The following is an 18,386-nucleotide window of genomic DNA, read 5'->3' as shown; positions in this document are numbered from 1 at the left end:
AGAGTTTCCCTACATACAAAACTAAACCTAAAGATTAGTCTATATCTCGTCATCAAAATTATATACGCTGTCCTTGTGTCCAAAACATGAATCTGACCTTCACACTAAAGATGAACAACTAAAAGTGTAAGTAAAGTGTCTCTAATGTAAGTTTGGTAAAATATGTTCAAAACAAATAATTAATCCAGCAAAGTAATCCTTGGATCCAAAGGGAGAGTTCCCTCCCGCTGGATGTCTCAGGTAGGATGTCTCTTTCAAATAATCACTTCTTGAGGATGGCAAAAATGTCTCTTTCAAACAATCATTTTTTCGAGGATGGCAAAAGTATCTCTTTTAAATAATGTCCTATGGATGAAAAAATTGTCTCTTCTAAGCAGCTGCTTCCTAAGGCTAGTGATAGCAGTTCTTAAAGGATGGCGGACATATTAATGTCTCTTTCAAAACAATAACTTCTTATGGAGATTCTCCTTGCACATTCCTCTGTCAGGAAGCCATTAGTAGATTCATCAGATCCCTGGTGTACTTTCCTGCCAGGTATCTTTTCACAACATGAACTTAGTTATTTTATTTAAACTTACCTGGTGCTTGATCTGGCAGCTAATCTTTTCTTATCTGCTTTCTACAGATCCCCTAGTATACTCTCCTGCCAGGTCCACAATGTCAACAGACCAGAACCTCATAAAGTGATTTCCTGGTATACTTCCTTGCCAGGAATTCCTTTCTGGGGTCTATAGATCCCCTGGTATATCCTCCTGCCAGGTATCGTCTCCCCAACAGCTTACTGCCTGGTGTACTTCATTCACCAGGGCTTCCTTTCAAAACAATGTTCTCAATATGTTTCAGTATAGCACAGTTGTATTCTTTTACTGACAATACTTTCTTGGCTTAAAGTAATACTTGTACCAACTTTACCCACATTGACATCTCATATATGGAGACTTATTCGAGTTCGACCTTCTAACTTCTTCTGTTGTGTTCATAGGCTTTTGGTAATACTTGCTCCAACTTTCCCCACATTGATATTTCACATATGGAGACTTGTTCATGTCCACCATTCTAACTTTATCATTAATGTTCATTGGCTTTTGGCAATACTTGCTCCAACTTTACTCATATTGACATCTCATAAATGAGCATTTGTGCAAATTCTGTCTTTGTTTTCTACTTGGTCGGTGTTCACATAAAGTTCTTAATGGTCCCCACGCTTGTCGGTATGCCCCGTCGTTCCCCAATAGCTCACGACCGAACTCACTGCTGTCTGGCAGTTCCTCCGACTCGTGGTGTATTGTTGCAGTGAAGCTTTCACCTCGATATAGCATTCTGTGCTCTGTGAATCCTCTCTCTGTTCATCTGCTGTCTCTGTGTGCCTCTGCCGGTAAGCCTACTGTTTTTGGTTTTGGCCGCGCTGCCGGCAGCTCTGCTTTCGTTGCCAGTAGTCCAGCGGTCCTCTCCAGGTGCCTGCAGGTTCTTCTGTGGCCTCACGCCATGCTGGTAAGCACTGCCTGCAAGCAACAGCTTGAGAACACCAGTTCTCTTCAGTATGGTCTGCTCCCGAGCCTCTGCCTTCTCCCATGACTTTGCTTCCTTCCATTCGGCTTTAATCTGCGTTACAAATGCTGGCACCACTCTTAAATGTCCTGAATGGTGGGATTTCCCTATAACTACTAGTCTGAATGTTTAGCTTAGTGGTTCTGTTGATCGATAGTGGCTACTTCTTTCTCGTCTCAGTACTGGAGACTTTATGGGAGTTGGCATTCATAGGTTTTATAGGACTTCTTAAGTGATTCTGTTTGGGATTTTCATTTAACACAAAACCATCAGAGACAGGAAGGGTTATGTGTGTATTATGTACCTATGAGTTGCGAATGCTATCCTTCCTGGAATGTCTAGTAAGAAAGGGGTTTAGAGTTTTATACTTGGAGGGATTTGTATAATGATAGCATGCCATCAGGAATTTAGGCATTATAGGGCCTTCTCTTGCGATGGAGTTACCACATCTGCCCGACAGCCATCTCCCCCCATGTGATCCTCCCTCATAATACCATCCCAGGGTCAGGATCAGGTAGCGGCTGCCGTCCCCTTACCACATAGGAGGAGATCTCAGGCTAGGTATCAGTGATGACTCCACAAGATTCATCACACTAGTCAAACACACACTCAGGACATTGCCTCCTCCTCACATGCACTTTGAATTTGACTTGCGGAGCACAAGAGTTTAACCCCATGTGGATTTTCATGGTGATCACTTAGTATAACATATCCGTATCAGAAATGTATTGCAATCAGTATTTAATTGGTTGTCCTTCTTTTCTTCTCTCCCCCCTTGTACCCGATGCTTCCCAATTGCGTATGTATTAATGGTACACACAAAAATGTGTTTTTATTTTTTTTTAAATTTAAATCAGTGTTTAGCTTAAAGCTAAACCTTTCACTGTGAAACAGATACATTCTACAATATGCAATAATCAACATCATACATATCAACACATTCTTCTTATACTTGTTTCTCTTACTAAAAAGCTACATTTACAATAAAAATCGCATTTAAAATGTGTCCTTTCTTTGATCAAGCCGCATCCATTGATTATGTACCGCCCAAAATGTATTTATATCCTGTAAACAAGCCGTCCCCCAATTATTATCACATTATGTGGTCAAAGGAACTTCCTTTAAGAGTCTAATTAAAGCAAAAACCATAGAAACCCGTTTGCCACACCACAATATCATCCATCCTTCTTCTGGTGTGATAGATGTTAAATCCTCAAAGAATCTACCAAGTGCAGGTTTCTTTTATCACTCAATCCAGTACATTCCACGAACACATGCTGAAGTGTTTCTTTAACCCCCCACTATGTTACACAACCTGCAGTTTGGATCCTCATTTTTGCACTGCTTCTGAGCAAACAACATTTCCTTTGTTGATATATATACATAAAAACAGAATCTCATGAATTGGGAGCGAAGATAGGTGCAGGAAAATGTTAAAGTATTTCGGCAAAACATTAAAAGGGTGACATTCACAAAGAGGCATTGGGAATAGGGTGAAGGCTGCCCTTTGATCATCGCATGTAAGACAGCAATAATGTTTCCACATTTTGTTTTTAACAAACAAGGGCTTCACGAGAAAGGTCTCTTCATTTGTGTCTAAGTCTGTTAAAATCTTAAGGCAAGTGACCTTCCGCTCCACTAGGATTGATTCGCTCCAGTTAAAATTAGCTCCTTTCAACAAATCAAACCCTCTAACAGTGGTTTCCAATACACACGTCTGATAAAGGGAAAGGATATTCCATGTAACCATGGCCTGTAGGGAAATATAGACGAAGTTCCTGTCTGATAACCTGAATGGGGACACCCCTGGGAAGCCACACAATCTTCCTCCAAAAAAGGGCCTCAAGAATCGGCCACGTTTTGTAAGGGGTAGCGATAAAGCAGTCAGCCTCATATATTAGAATTGGAACCACCTTTTGGTCGTTAAAACAAATGAGCGGAGTCAATGTACATTTTCCAAACTTCTTTAACAGGATGGCCCCCTGCTTAGCCAGGCTACTGGTATTCACCTTCAAAAGCGCCACCCTAAGTGCATCATTCAGACTGGAATTTAATACAATCCCCAAGTAGAGGAAAGTCTCCACTCTTTCCAATGGTTCTCCTTCCAGATACCAATTCCCGGACCTACCCCGTCCACCCAGTGGTGATTGGATTTTAGCAATCCAAGATTTAGGCACATTAATCCTCATCCCATTCCTATCAACATACAGGTTATGATATGATATGATATGGCATTTGTAACGCGCCTATACACAGGTGTTTCAAGGCGCGACGAGGCAGGGAGGGGAGGAAACAAGGGGAGACAGACAACGATCCTACTAGGCCAGGTGTCATTCAGATCGCGCAAGTGCAGGGGTGGGGTAGGGGGAAAAGTGCAAGGGGAAGGGGGAAGTGCAGTACAAGGTAAGTGGCGTAAAGTAATAAATAAATAGGGCCAGCTGGTGGCAAGTGCAAGGTAAGTGCAGAACAAGTGCTGGAAAAGGGGGGGGCTTTAGGGATACAGAGACAGTCCCGCAGTGCAGAGGGGTTCCAGGGCATCAGTGCAAGTGGAGAGTGGCTGGGCCCAGGACCGAGGCCGTTAAGAGTGGTCCAGTTGCAGAATCAGTGCAGTGTCAGTGAAGAATATTAGCTGTTCAGCAGGGGAGAGGGAGAGAGAAAGCAGAGGCAAAGAGGAAGGTTTTGAGGTGCTTCCGGAACCGGAGATGGTTCTCCTCAAGTTTCAGGGAGGCAGGAAGGCTGTTCCAGAGGGAGGCCCCTGCCGCGGAGAGAGATCTACCCCCAGGTTAAGAGCATTTAATTTTCTTTGCAAACCCTATTGGCATTTGGTCTAGGAGGACCAGGTCGTCTGCATATAAGATGCGACCAATCGGTCTCCCGTTTAGACTTGGAGGGAAACTCATTACCCCACGCAAGGTTTCACCAACGTCTGAGATGTACAGATTAAACAGAGCCGGAGCCAAAGGATAGCCCTGTTTCAGCCCCATAGTCGTGTTTACCGGGCTTGATAGCAGCCCGGCTCCATTCAATCTGACTCTCAAAGATGTTTCAGAGTATAAGGTCTGAATGGCATGCACTAAGCCTGGCAGACAGCTCCACTGATTCAGATTGTCCCATAAGATGATTCCATTTACTGAGTCAAATGCCTGCGCCAGGTCTATAAATGCCAAATATATCTTCCACCCCTTCACAATGGCAGTTATCTTCAAAATTGTCATGATGCCTACCCCCAAGGAGCCAGACCGGGCCCAGCAACCCCAGAGGCAGACATCATGTTCCCGAGGGAAGTCCCAGCAGCCCCAGGTAGGGGCCCTTTGGACTCAGTCCTGGCGCCTTTGGCGCCAGGCTCATGTTGGACAACTGTCCAGGTGCCATAGGCACCAGGCTCATAAAGGATGACTTTGTGTTAAGGAGTGCTTGGTGTGAACTTACCTGATGCAGACCGTACTGCAACATCCAGGTCACCTAGAGGCCTGAATGGGACTATTTTACCTATGGGACTACATTACCACACGGGTGTGGCCGGAGGAAGAATACATACCTTAGAGGAAGAATACATACCTGGAACTACTTTGAAGGCTATTTAAGCCACGCCCAAGCAGCAACTCACGCTTCGCGTTGTTCTGCACCTAGCAGCTGGACGCTCACCGTGTCTGCTCCTGCATCCGGACTCCAGCCACGCCCGACAGCATCCTGGAACACCTGTAAAGGGAGAAGAGAGGAGAACAGGAGAAAGAAGAGACGTTACCTGCTTAATCTGCATTCCAGAGTCATTTCGCCGACGATCCTAAAGGGAAGACATTCATTTTTAAAGGCACATCGCATAGCTCGCTGCAGCGCAGCATTCCACTCACCTTTACTAGGCGCCTTCTTGCCCATCAGCGACCATCTGGATCTTCCGCCGCATTTCTGCGCCTAAAGGAGAAAAAGACAAGAACAAAGGTGAGCTAGGGAAGAGAATAAGAAAGGCTTAATTTCCACCATAAAACTTACCTGTTGGGTCAATCCCACTTCACTTCGGGTCGGCGCCGTTTCTTCGGCATTTCCGAACCCCGGCCCCTAAGGGGAAAAAGACATAAGCATTAGTGAGCGAATGCAAGGACATTAGCGGAACGCTCATCAAAGACTTACCTGATATTTACTGGGACATCTCTTCTCACTTCGGGTCGGCGCTGTATCTTCGGCATTTCCGAACCCCGGCCCCTAAGGGGAAATAGACACAAGCATTAGTGCATTAATGCAAGAACACTAGAGGAACCACTCTTCAAAAACTCACCAGAAGTTTCCTTCGACGGTTCCATTCCCTAACTCGGAATCTTCATTCAGCACCTGAAATAGAGAAAACAGACAATGGTTATTTAAAGCTTGAACTTGCAACAGAATTCTTACGATACCTTACCGGAAAAGTCAAGCAAACTTGAACTCTCACCAAGCCGAGATCCAGTGAAGTAACTGGATAACAACGCTCCCTTGCATCAGAAGCAGGATGGAGAGCTCGTCCTTTCAGACCCTAAGGTGAGACTTCACGGGGAATCGCAGAAGGGTTTCGTGGAGGGTGAGAAGGGTAGTGGGAGGCCTACGCAATATCCCGCAGATTGTTAATACTCCCTTTTCACACACAGAAGGATATTTCTACGAGCCAGACAAGCCAGATTTGGGGGTCCGGTCCAATCCATCTTCCGAGTCCTACGCATCACCCTAGAAGAGGCCACAGCAATCCAAACCAGGCCAGCGCCTCCGTGGGAGTCAGGTGAGCTTTACAAAAATGTTCAACAACAGGACATTGATTGAAACTAGTGCCCATTTCTCTCACGAAACCCGACTGGAATGGGTCATAATGGCTGTGTTTCAGAACCCAGTCGTCAAGTCTCTGAAAGAGCACTGAGGCAAACAACTTCCCAATCACATCAAGAGGGGGATAGAGCGATCATTCCCAGGATCCTCCCTATCCCCCTTCTTGATGATAGGCACCACAATTGATGTTTTCCAGGACTTGGGGACAGCTCAATTGTGTTAAAAAGTGAGTCAAAATGCCTCACCCACTTAGCATCCGGGACTATGTTCATCTGTAACGATTGCGGCCTACAGCCCATAGAATTACTAATTTTTTTAAATTTCTCCTGTTTTTGCACAGTACATGCTTATAAGTAATCTATACTACTACTTACTGTGTTGTACATATAGCTAATGTATCCAATTGTGATATTATCTAATGTGGACTTTGCTATGTGAATATCTGAATAATTCTGGGACTTTAATCAATTGGACTGGGACTATGGCCCATGCTTTGTGGTGGCTGTGAATGTTCTAATTTGTGGGTTCGGACCCAACTCTGACCACATAATTGACTTATGACACAATGATCAGATGATGATTAGATGCACTGATGAATGACACAATGTAGTCCGAAATGCATTGGCAATTTCTGCATCTGCGCCTACTCTCTAATTAAAGAAATACCATAAATTATTTTTAATTGAAAAGTATCAAGAATCTTTTTACACAAGGAAATCGATCTCAGTAATTACAAACAATACTACATTGAAACAACTGTTTTTACGCAACCATTTCGTGGATATTAGGGTGTGCAGCCCACACTGAAGGCTGCAGCATAGGTCTCTTTTTCTCTTGTTATTTTGCGTGCCCAGCTTGGAGGCAGCAATCAGTGGGTTTGCACCCCACTCACATACATTGTAGATTATAAGAAGGTTTTCTAAAGAGGATAGCTCAGCGGCAGCGTGCGCGTCTTGGAAGCAAGACTCCGCGCTTAGAAACCTCTGGGTGTTTAAGCGCGTTATAAATACGTAACTAAGACAAAAAATAAAAACATAATTAGCAACTAAGAAAAACAAACAATTCTTGTAACAGCGCCTCGATGCCTGCGGGCTGTGTGAGCGCTTTATAAATGTAAAAAAAAAAAAAAGAAAAGACGTATTGATCCAAGAATAACCAGGAAGAGGCGGTGCCCACTCACCACAGAAACGATTAATGAAGGAATTATTCACTTCTCCAGTGTAGCGATCATATAAAACGTACATACGCACAACAACGGACGCCATGTTTAGGAGGCAGGTCTGGGAAGGTAGAAGTGTGCTTCATGTGCATACAAGGGAAATAACTCAAAGTCTCCCCTGTGGGCTATAATGTTTATCAATAATACATGAAGACACACATGTATATCTTGGTGAGACCGGTTTATTGAATACAAAATAACAAATCCTACCATCATTTGGTGATGGATGAAAAGATTTCCCCACTGCAATGTCCAGCAGCACTGGAATGAACAAAAATATATTACAGAGAAGAAAAAGAAACAAATGGCATAGCAAGTTACAGCGTCTCTGTCATACCTCCCAAGTCCAAACGCCTAGCATACGGTGACAGCAATGCTGCAGAGATTCAATGTGTAGCTAGAGGCATTATGCCGTCAAAGGTCCAGTGGAAAAAGGAAATTGCCAGCATGCGGTGGGGATAGAAGGGCAGAAGATACTTCAAACTCTGCAAACTAAGAAAGGATATGATGATTCAGACATAGAGAGTCCATACAAAGAAGCACTGAAGTGGCTAAGTAAAATGTGTGACAGCAAAAGCAACCAACTAAGACACAGATTGTGTTTTTATAAGAGGAAACACGAACACAATGAAGCAGTAGATACCGGTCACGCAGTGCTGAGATAGCTGGCAAAATACTGCTGACACGCTAGACACCATGGTGAGAGGATTCATTAGTGGTAGGTGTCGAAGTGCCAAAATGGAGGAAAATTGTTACAATGGAAGAATTCCACCCCGGAAGATATACTGACAACAGCAGAGTATAGAAGAAGGTGCACTGCATGAACAGATGGAGTCGAAGCAAATCATTGATTCATTGAAAAGGAAACAATGGGACTGAAGGAAGTTAAATGCAAACCAGCATGGAGAGAAGGAATACATGAAAGAGTGGAAGATGATGAATATAGTGAAAGGGGGAAATATCTATTACAAAGCAGGCCCAAAGGAGTGCTTTAGGTGTGGGATGCAAGAGCATGTCCGGAACTAAGGAGAAAGTATGCCAAATGCTAAAGAATAGGTTACTTTGCAAAGAGCGGCAGGTTACTTGGCCACAGTGGGTGTCGCCCTGATGCAGAGGTGGCGCTTAACCACGCACTGTCATTTTGATGGTCTTGGTACGCGCTCCTCCTCTTCCTGGCGTGAATGCCGCGCGGTGGTGACCTCCGGCGTGACATGCTGCAAGGATACTCTGAGGAAGGCCAGCAGATCCTCTTGATCAAAGGGGTAGAGTCCAGAACTCTCTCGACGCACTCAAGTGCTCTGCGCTTTAGCTTGATATTTGCACAAGGACGACTTAACGAGATATGTGGTAGAAAATGGCAATCCAGCACTCCCCCTCCGCAACTAGTGCTGGCACAATCAGCGATAAGAGTTGTGCTATGAACTAGGCATGTTTGCAACAAAGACACTTTTTTCAGTAATCGTTTTAATCCTCAACGTGATGTTGACACCGTATATTTACTATGGGATCTGGTTTTACTAGCGTTTTAGTGGTTCCATACAGTAGTACTAGCTGTTGATGATGTAGTTACGTCTTGCGAGGAACAATACAATTTCTGGAAAACAAATCCTGTCTACAAACTTTAAATAGAATCACAATTTCTTAAATCTTATGCTACTGGGTATAGTAGTGCAGGTGTGGGAATTCAAGAGCACAGTGCTGCTAAAAATACAAGTATCTATTCCTACATTTACACTGAGGGGCGTTTCGGGACATATGAGTAAAATCGTTGGGCTGCGACTGGCATGCGTCTATACTTGTAAATGTATCGTCTGTTAGGGTCTTGAAGAAGTGTCCTGTAATGTACTGGGGGACACTTTGAAGTTTAATTGATGACGATTTCAAATGACAGTGATTTTGGGTCTAATAGCTTTTACTTTGAAGCGCTCATTTCACTTCTCCTTCAAGTAAAGGAATTGCATTTGAGAGGCACTGCGGAATTTGTTTTCTTCTCACGGAGAGTGCAGGCTGTTGAGAACACGTATTACTAATTGGCGAAGATGCTCAAGACGTAACACGCCTGGGAGGAAATACTTTGCATCATGTCACACCTGATTTACAGCCGGCGTGCTCACTGTTGACGTCACAGAGTGCGTGGTATGTGTGGACGAGAGAGAACCTGAGAAACAGCTTCCTGGAACTGGGCAAGGACAAAGCTGCTAGCATGTCCCACCCTGCTGAATAACTCAGCACTCTGTGTGTTGACAGCGCTGGAAATGGAAATGATTTACTGTGGGATCCCACCAGCAAGCAACCGAACATGCATTTGCCTCTCATAAGATTAATCACGAAGACCTGGAAAATAGAGCAAGAGAGGAGCGTTTCCTTTAATGTTGCTGGCAAAGTATAAAAGGTGCACATCTTTGGGCTTCTATCCTTCTTGTGCTATTTAGAGATGTGATGGCCACTAAGGTCATCCTGGAGACTTTCCTATTTGGTCAGCATATTTAAGAAGGGTGATAGGACTGAAATTGGTGAATTACTGACCTATCGCTCTTCTGGATGTGGGGAGCAAAATGTTCTCTCCCATCATTCTCAGGGATCTGAATACCTGGGCTGCGGAGGTTAATTATCTGGGCAAAAACCAGTCTGGATTGCGCAAGGGGCTGGGCACGCAATGGAATGGCTTTATCCTAACTGTGCTCCTTAGGGCAAGCCACCTGAAAAAAGGCCTCTGTATGCTACCTTTCTAAATCTCTCCTCTGAATTTGGCTAGGTCAGCATAGTAAAATGATGCAGAGTGGAACACCCCAGATACATTGTTGGAAATGCTTAGGGCCATACATACGGGAACGAAGGAAAAAGTTAGACTGGATGTAGGGGACGCCTGACCAAGGTCATTACTACAAAACAGGGACTCCAACAAGGCTGCGTTTTAGCGCTGGCCCTTTTTAATTTAGATCTGTCGGATATGGGACACTGCTGGACAAAGCCAAGGCCTTCCCCCTCGTATCGGTAAACTTTCACTGAAGTAGTTAAGTTTAGTTTATTTCTTATATAATCACAGCACGCCCATAGGCCTCAGTGCGCTGACAAACATACCATAATACAAACATGATATATAATGAATCGAAAGCGTAATCAACCAGTAATTAAAAAAGGGCAGAATAAAGGTCCATGATTCCAGCAAATGTCAAAGATAGCATTCCAGAATACTTCTCAGCTTGGTGTGGGACGACACATTCCGCATGTTTTTACATTGGCTCAAAAACAATGGTAAGTCACTGATGACTTGCTCATCCTTGATTTAACCCCTATCGGTTCACAACATAGCTCTGATGCTTTGGCGTGCTGCATGAAAGAATATGAACTTGAGGTGAATTCTAACAAGTCAAAAGTAATGATCTGTTCGAACAAGAGAAGGGCAAAGACGTTTATTTGGAAATTGAATAGAATAGAAATGGGAATCGTGAATCAATACATGCATCTGGGGTTCACGCTTTACAACAGACCAAGGATGAGTGCCCACTTTGACAAACTTAACAAGCCATGTGAGGTTTGCATTGCGCAAATGAAAAAAATAAATAGCAGATACGGACGGTTCTCATTGTTAGCCATACTTAAGTATTACAATTCAAAGGTTATTCCCATTCTCTTGTACGACTCAGAAATACTCTTCACTAGGAAAGATGTAGAATGGCAAAGGTTAGAGGGGCTGAGTTGGAGAAAGGTCTTGGCCCTTCCAAATTATGTCCCATTGGTGGGACTGATGTATGAGCTGGGTCTACTTTCACTGGCTGGTCCGATCAAATGGAAAATACTGAATCCCCCACCCAAGAATAAAATGACCGTTTATTGATTTAAACTAGGAATTGACCAAGAAAGAGTGCTCGTATTTCAACATACCTCCTCAGAGGTATTCTTCCTTTCCTCTCCTTCCCCCAGAAGCCTGCTGTCTCCAGAGCTCTGGTTCTCTCTAGGCTGGACTATTGCAACAGCCTCTTTCTACACCTGCCTGCTTCTACTCTCCGCTCTCTGCAACTCATCCAGAACAGGACTGCGAGACTTGTCCTTGGCCTCAAGTCCAGGGATCATATCTCTCCAGACTGAAATCTCTGCACTGGCTCCCAGTGGCTGCGAGGATGAAGTTCAAAACCCTCTGCATTGTCCACAAGGCCTTCTGGGGACTGGGGCCTCAATACCTTCAACTCTCCCTTCCTAAATACCTTCCTGCTCGAGCTCTTCGCTCATCCGCCTCCAACTCCCTCAGGGTCAGTCGCTTCTCCAAGCACCGAGTTGGTGATAGATCTCTTTCTTCGGCTGGGACCTCCCTCTGGAACAGCCTCCCTGCCTCCCTGAAACATGAGGAAAACCACCTCCAGTTCTGGAAGCACCTCAAAACCTTCCTCTTTGCCTCTGCTTTCTCTCATCCTCTCCCCTGCTGAATTCCTGGTTGAAACCTTACTGGTTACCTGGCTACCCTCTGATCTCGGGCCCAGGTCCCTCCCCCGCCAGCTACACACTTGCACTGCCTGCCTGGCAACCCCCGTACTTGGGGACTGTTTTCTGGTTCTCTACAGTCCCCTACCAGCACTTGACACCTGATGTCTGCACTTACCCTTGCACTTGCCACCAGCTGGCCCTACTTCTCTTACTGTTTTTATTTATTCTATTACCCCATGTGCTGCGCTGTCCCCACCCCCTCCCACTCTGCACTTTTCCTCTTCCCCCTTCCCCTGCACTTGCGCGATCTGAATGATACTTGGCCTAGTATGATCGCTGTCTCTGTCTTCCCTCTGTTCCCCCTCCTTTGCCACGTCGCGCCTTGAAACACTTGTGTATAGGCACGTTATAAATGCCATATCATATCATAACATTTGGGTGAACAAATGTGAAATTCTATTGACCTTGATTAAATCAAGTAAAGAATACTGGATAGAGAACCTGCAGTTAGTGAAAACATCTTTATGGCACCATGATAGGTGTGTTACACGTAATGCTAAAAGTAAATACACTCTATTTTATGATGTTGATGGGGAAGAGCAGTGTTATGATTTAGAGGCTATGTCTGAGATGTTACCGACCACATGGAGCTTCACACCGGAATTATGGCTGCCGGCACTGATCGAGGGGGGCCCCCGCCCAGAGAGGAGACTGTTAGGGATGGCTACTGTGACAGCCAGGTACATGATAGCTAGAATATGGGGAAAACGTAAAGCACCTTATTTTCTGGGATGGCTACATTTTATGAATATATGTGAACAAAGAGAAACTCGATACGCATCAACGCTCCCAAGCAGTAGTAGGCCGATTGATTATTGGGGTCCTTTCAGGCATTATTACTCTGAGTTGACATAAAACACACTGATAGCTGGGGGAACTCTGCAGCAAAGTGACTTAAACTACTAATGAAAATGTACCTCATTAGTAACATGAATAACAAACTTTACCTGACGATTTATACGCTCTGCTGAACTGTGAATATATGAGAGTCTGAACTATTACAGATTAACCTGCATGTCAGTAAGATATCCCTAATTATGAGGTGTAAAATGGAGCGATTAGACTGGTATGTGTACTATCCTAAGCACTGTACTGGGGAGCCTGGAGGGGGGTAGACAGGGGAGTTATTGTTTGTATTGGTATTGTCCCCACTTAATTCTGTTGTGTAAAAACAATAAAGAAAGTTACAAAAATAGTTACTGTGATTTATACCGCGTACCGCTGCCATTTTCATGGTCGCCAGGCACCCAGGCGGCTCTGAAAAGGAAGAGGGTTGTGTTGGGTTGGTTAGTTGGATTGAGAGGGGAAAGCATAAGAGAGTTTTGATGTGCTGTTGGTCGTTTCAGTTCAGAAAAAGCAGTCACTGTGTGCTTGTATGTTTTTAGTAGATCGACATTTGTTTGGTCGGTGGTTGTATGCAGGTGTTTTATGTGTGCCTTGGGTGTTGTGGAGAGTTGGTAGAGTTCCTGTAGTTTGGGGTGTTTTTGTGGTGAAGGTATGTGTCTTGTTTCTTCAGTGTTTGGTGGTGATTATGCAGAGTATAAGAGAGATTTTGGTAGGCTTAGTCTGTGTTGTTTGGTTTTTTTTGTGTGCGTTGGGTTGATCCATTGGGCTAGTGTTATTCTATTGCGTTTGAGTTTTCTTTGGGTGGTCCCGTTTCGTAGATGCTTATTGTGTTGCATTGGTGATTCTTTTCTCTGCAGTGTTTGTTCATTAGTTTGGTGCATTAAAGAGCCATGTTTTTACCAGTTCCCTCAATTTTAGGTGATCTTCTGTTATTTGTATTTCCTTTGGGAGTGAGTTTCAAAGTCTCGCCGCTACGAAGGAGAATGTTGATACCCGGAATTTGTGTTTTGCGTATTGTTTCAGCTCGAGGCAACTGTCATTACTGGACTTTATTGTTCGTGTTGGCTTGTAGATGGAGATTTCTTTTCCTTTTATGAATTCTGCCCATGGCTGTGGATTGCTCTGTGTGTTATGCAGAGTATTTCGAAGAAGATTTGTTTTTTAACTGGTAACTAATGTAGTGTTCTCCACGCGGGGGTGATGTGTTCTATCTTAGTGAGGCTGGGGAGTAGTCTTGATGCTGCATTCTGTATTCACTGTAGTTTCCTCATAAGGGATTCTGGCATTCCGAGATAGATGATATTGGCATAGTCTATTCTTGACATGACGAGAGAGATGACAGCAAGTGTTCTGTGTGTGACGGTGAAAGGGGCATATATCTTCTTGATTTTGTGTAGGTGTAAGAAGCATGCCTTAACTACTGTGTTGACTTGTGGCTCTAGCCTTAGGTATTTACCATATGGACAACAAACGAACTATGTAAAAAACAACCCCCTGCCATAAATGCAGATATACATACTTCAGATTAAGGGTCTCGTCACGAGTTTGGGGGTAACCCTTAAATGCGGCGGTAACGCTATTAACGCCGCATTTAAGGGTATGCCAAATCATGGCGTTGGCTGATTTCACCCCAGCTCTGAGCTGGGGGGAAAATCCACCGAAAATTTGCCGATTTTCGGCGCTATTTCCCGCCGGCGGGAAATCCGCTGGCAGTAATAGCGTGAAAATTCCCCATTGTGCCCAATGGGGAATGAGGAATTCCCGAATGGGCCCAATGAGTAATGGGCACTAAGCGTTCCGCCAAACCCGTGATCCGGTGCTAATAGTGCCGGGGTTGCCGGTAGGGCTATTAGCGCCGGCAGTAATCCCGCCGGCGTTACCGCCCAACTCGTGATGAGGCCCTAAGACTTAATATACTGCCAACTCTAGAAGTCATAGGGGCAAGACAACCTATTCAAAGAGAAGAGAGTATTTGTTGCCTTCACATGGCCAAAAACACTATATAGACGTTAGAGCAACTGGTAACTGAATGTCCAAAAACATATGAACATTGTGTTAAGATATCTTAAGACCTTTATCCAGGATAAGAGAATCTCTGATTCATCGTAGTTAGGGGCGAGGATTGGTCGGGATCACAAATATCTCTGATATTTGCAGCGTTGAGATGTACCAATTAAATGTTATCTATTCGTGAAAACACGACCCATGAGATATCAATTATTTGATTTAAATGATTTATGCATCTGAATTCATACTTTTTATATATAATAGCTTGTGATGAAATAGTGTAATGACTTATGAAAAACTGCTTGGATACATGATACAAATTGACTATGCAATCTGCACTTTATTACAAATAATAACCTAAGGACATGATGACAAGAAATTGATGTTTTATAATTGTATTTCATATGTAATTTATATGTTGTACTTGGTACTATGATTGAAGATAATCGCAGGAATTTGATAACTGAAGAGACTTTTATTGTTGAATTTTATATAAGTATGAACATGTAACATATTATGTATTTCATACTTTATGTTTATATGTTTTCTTTCTCTTACAACTTTATTTCGGCGTAAAAAGCCATAAAAGATTTCACAACATTAACAATTAAACATTTTGAAAACCCTACAAAATTATTAACATCACAATGACCAGTATTAGTTCACAACAGTGCAGAATTTCTCAGTCCAGCTCGTGATGCCCATGAGCAGGTGAAAAGCCCTGCGGCTCTTTCTCCAAATGAGATGTGCGGGCTCAGCTTAATAGCAGTATTTACCAAGGGAGTGCATACATGTTGTAACTAAATAGGTCCCTGGCCAGATTAGTGTTCCAGAGCTTCAGTCCTACGATATCAACGTCAGAAGCAGCTTCCCTCGTTTGGGAGATCCTGATGCAATCAGCGATTTGATCCATGCTGATAAAGTAAAAACCCCCCACATGTTTCAGCCATTGTAGACACTCAAGAAGTGCTGACTTTGGTTCCTACCATTGAGATGACAATTTGGGGACTCCATGCAAGAAGATTGACCGTGGTGCGGTGGCCCTGATGGAATTAGCTAGAAGTTTTGACGAATCTTATACCTGGGCACTGGCCTATTTCTTTGTCTGAGACTTCAAACCCTTGGGTCAATGTCTACCCGCAAACTAAAAGTCTGCTTTGAATGGAGCAAGGAGACAGAATGCGTGGTCTCCTTAGGGTCAGAACCGGCTCAGTCAATGCTGCGAACAGCCCTTTGCCACTGCAGGAGTTCACAATCACAGACCATGCTGTGTTTCTATTGCTAATCGCATTACCACCCGGACTTGGCTGCGGGGTTCGCACAGAGCTCTTGAAAGAAGTGGCCATTAGTCCTCAAATCATCTGTTCTGTTCTGGTGGCAGTGGGGTTCACACAGGGTTCTTGGATAAAGGGACCATTGGTCCTGAATCATCTACTTTGTTTTGGGGCAAGCTCTCTCCCACTTGGGTAGTGGAAGATTTACCCACACTTTCTCTTTTCCCTGTAGCACATTAGCATATTTTTAATATGCACAAGTTCAGACAGAACTATGATGCAGGAGCAGTGACACTCCTTTTGCCCATGGCCCTCCTCCCCTTTCTGTGCCAATCTCCCCAACACCAGTAGCTAGATTTAATATACTTTCCGAAAAGGGCTGGGGCAATTGCACAGAGAGTATCTCCCGTCAGTCTCATTACCTTTTCTCTGCGGTATGGGTGGAATGGGCTCGATAATAAGGTCATCACTAATCGAATTGGGTGACGGGGCAAGTCCCCCCTCCTCACTTGGCGTTGGAGTTTTACATTGCGCTAGGTTGCAATAAGTCCCCCTGATGTCCCCCTGGACAGTCTGGTCTACGGAGGGAAGCAACCCCAGTATCACTGTGCATGGAGCTGGGAGGACTTACTACAGAGGTTGAAGCCATCATGTTAGGTGCAGTCTGAGACCTCCCCAAATGTGGTTGATGGGCCTGTCCGTCTTCAAAGTCTATCCGTCCCTCATGGCCCGATTCGGCAACCGTTCGAGGAGATGAGGAACCAGATAGAGCTACGGCCATCGTAGCATCAGAGGCAACCACCATGCTCCCCCTCCCTGGACATGGGGTCAGGGATAGTGCTAGGTACGCCCAGAAATTGTATCTTGTTAATCAACATAAAAGCCCCACCGAAAGAACGGACAGGATCCACCCTCCTATGGTGCACTAAGCCGAGAACTTCTGCAGGTGCCAAAGTAACTCCAATTGGGATTTGTCTAAGCCTCTTGTGGGTCAGTATTTTCCGTTTGCCGGCCAGGTGAAGCCATAGTCCCAGTCCAAAACCGGTGCCAAGTACTGGAGCTGAAACAGGGCCCACCCCTAGTCCCTCGGCGTGTTTCTGGGTAGCGAGGGCTGATGACTGAGTTCAAACGAGCTTCCAGCAGAAGCACACCTGGCTGCTTGTGGGCGGGGACCTGCCTCCCCATCAGTGGCAATGAATTGTAAAATTAGTTTTCATTTTTCGGTTGCGTTTACACCCCAATATCACAGCTACAAAGGGTTAAAGGGCACTTGCGGCGGTCGGGGCGAGATAAATGAAGTTCCAGGATAACAGCCAAAGATTCACGATGAGATGGAACATCACTTCTTTACTTCCGCCTTGCCGGCCCTAGCCGGTCCCATGTTGCACAGCACGAGGTGCAGCACAGCCCCCCGCCCACCGGCTCGCAAGCACCCCTGCGGGTTGCCAACTCCTCGCGGGCTAAACCTTGGTCCTAAACCTTTAGAACGAAAACAAACCCTGTCTGTTGTTAAGATGGAACTGTGTAAGGTTTAAATGTATAAACCAGAACGCAAATAAACATAATAAAAGGTGCACATTGTTTAAATATAAAAAGCTGTATTTAAATATTTCCCTCTCAGTACAATCCTAATGAGTGATTTCACAGGCATCCTTATCAGATGTTTAAGGGCTATTGTGGCTAATTGTAATTGTTTATCTGTACAGCGCTTATACACAAGTGAAGTGCTTCAAAGTGCTTCAAGGCAGGAAGGGTGCAAGGGAAAAACAGTAGTCCTTCTTAGGCCTTGAAGTTTCTGAATGATCTAAAAAGAAGTAACTAGCATACTAGGCCAGATGGCATTTCACCCAGTGCAAGTGCATGACGTGTAACAGGCGCAGCCAGATTAGGGAGGGCAGACAAAGGGGGACAAGACTGAACTTACTAGGCCTAGTAAGTTCAGGTCATGCAAATGTACAGACGGAGGTGCCAAGGAGGGGGTATGGGAAGAGGGGGAAACAACTGTGCCCAGTCCAGCAGGGCCTTGGGTTAAGTGCAGAGATGTTACCTCTCTCATGGAACAACTGATGAAGTGCAATAGGGGTTTCCCCTCTCATGGAACGGAAGCTGAAAGTGCAGTAGTGCTGGGCATAGTGCCGAGGCCTGGAGGCAAGTGCAAAGACTGGTGGAGGAACCTGGGTCCAGTGAGGGTCTGGAGGTGAGCCAGGCGACCAGTCAGC

The sequence above is a fragment of the Ambystoma mexicanum genome, chromosome 1p (assembly GCF_040938575.1).
Source record: "Ambystoma mexicanum isolate Mex_15411 chromosome 1p, UKY_AmexF1_1, whole genome shotgun sequence".
Classification (NCBI taxonomy): Eukaryota; Metazoa; Chordata; class Amphibia; order Caudata; family Ambystomatidae; genus Ambystoma; species Ambystoma mexicanum.
The sequence above is the reverse complement of the archived record's forward strand: the minus strand, read 5'-3'. Positions refer to the sequence as shown.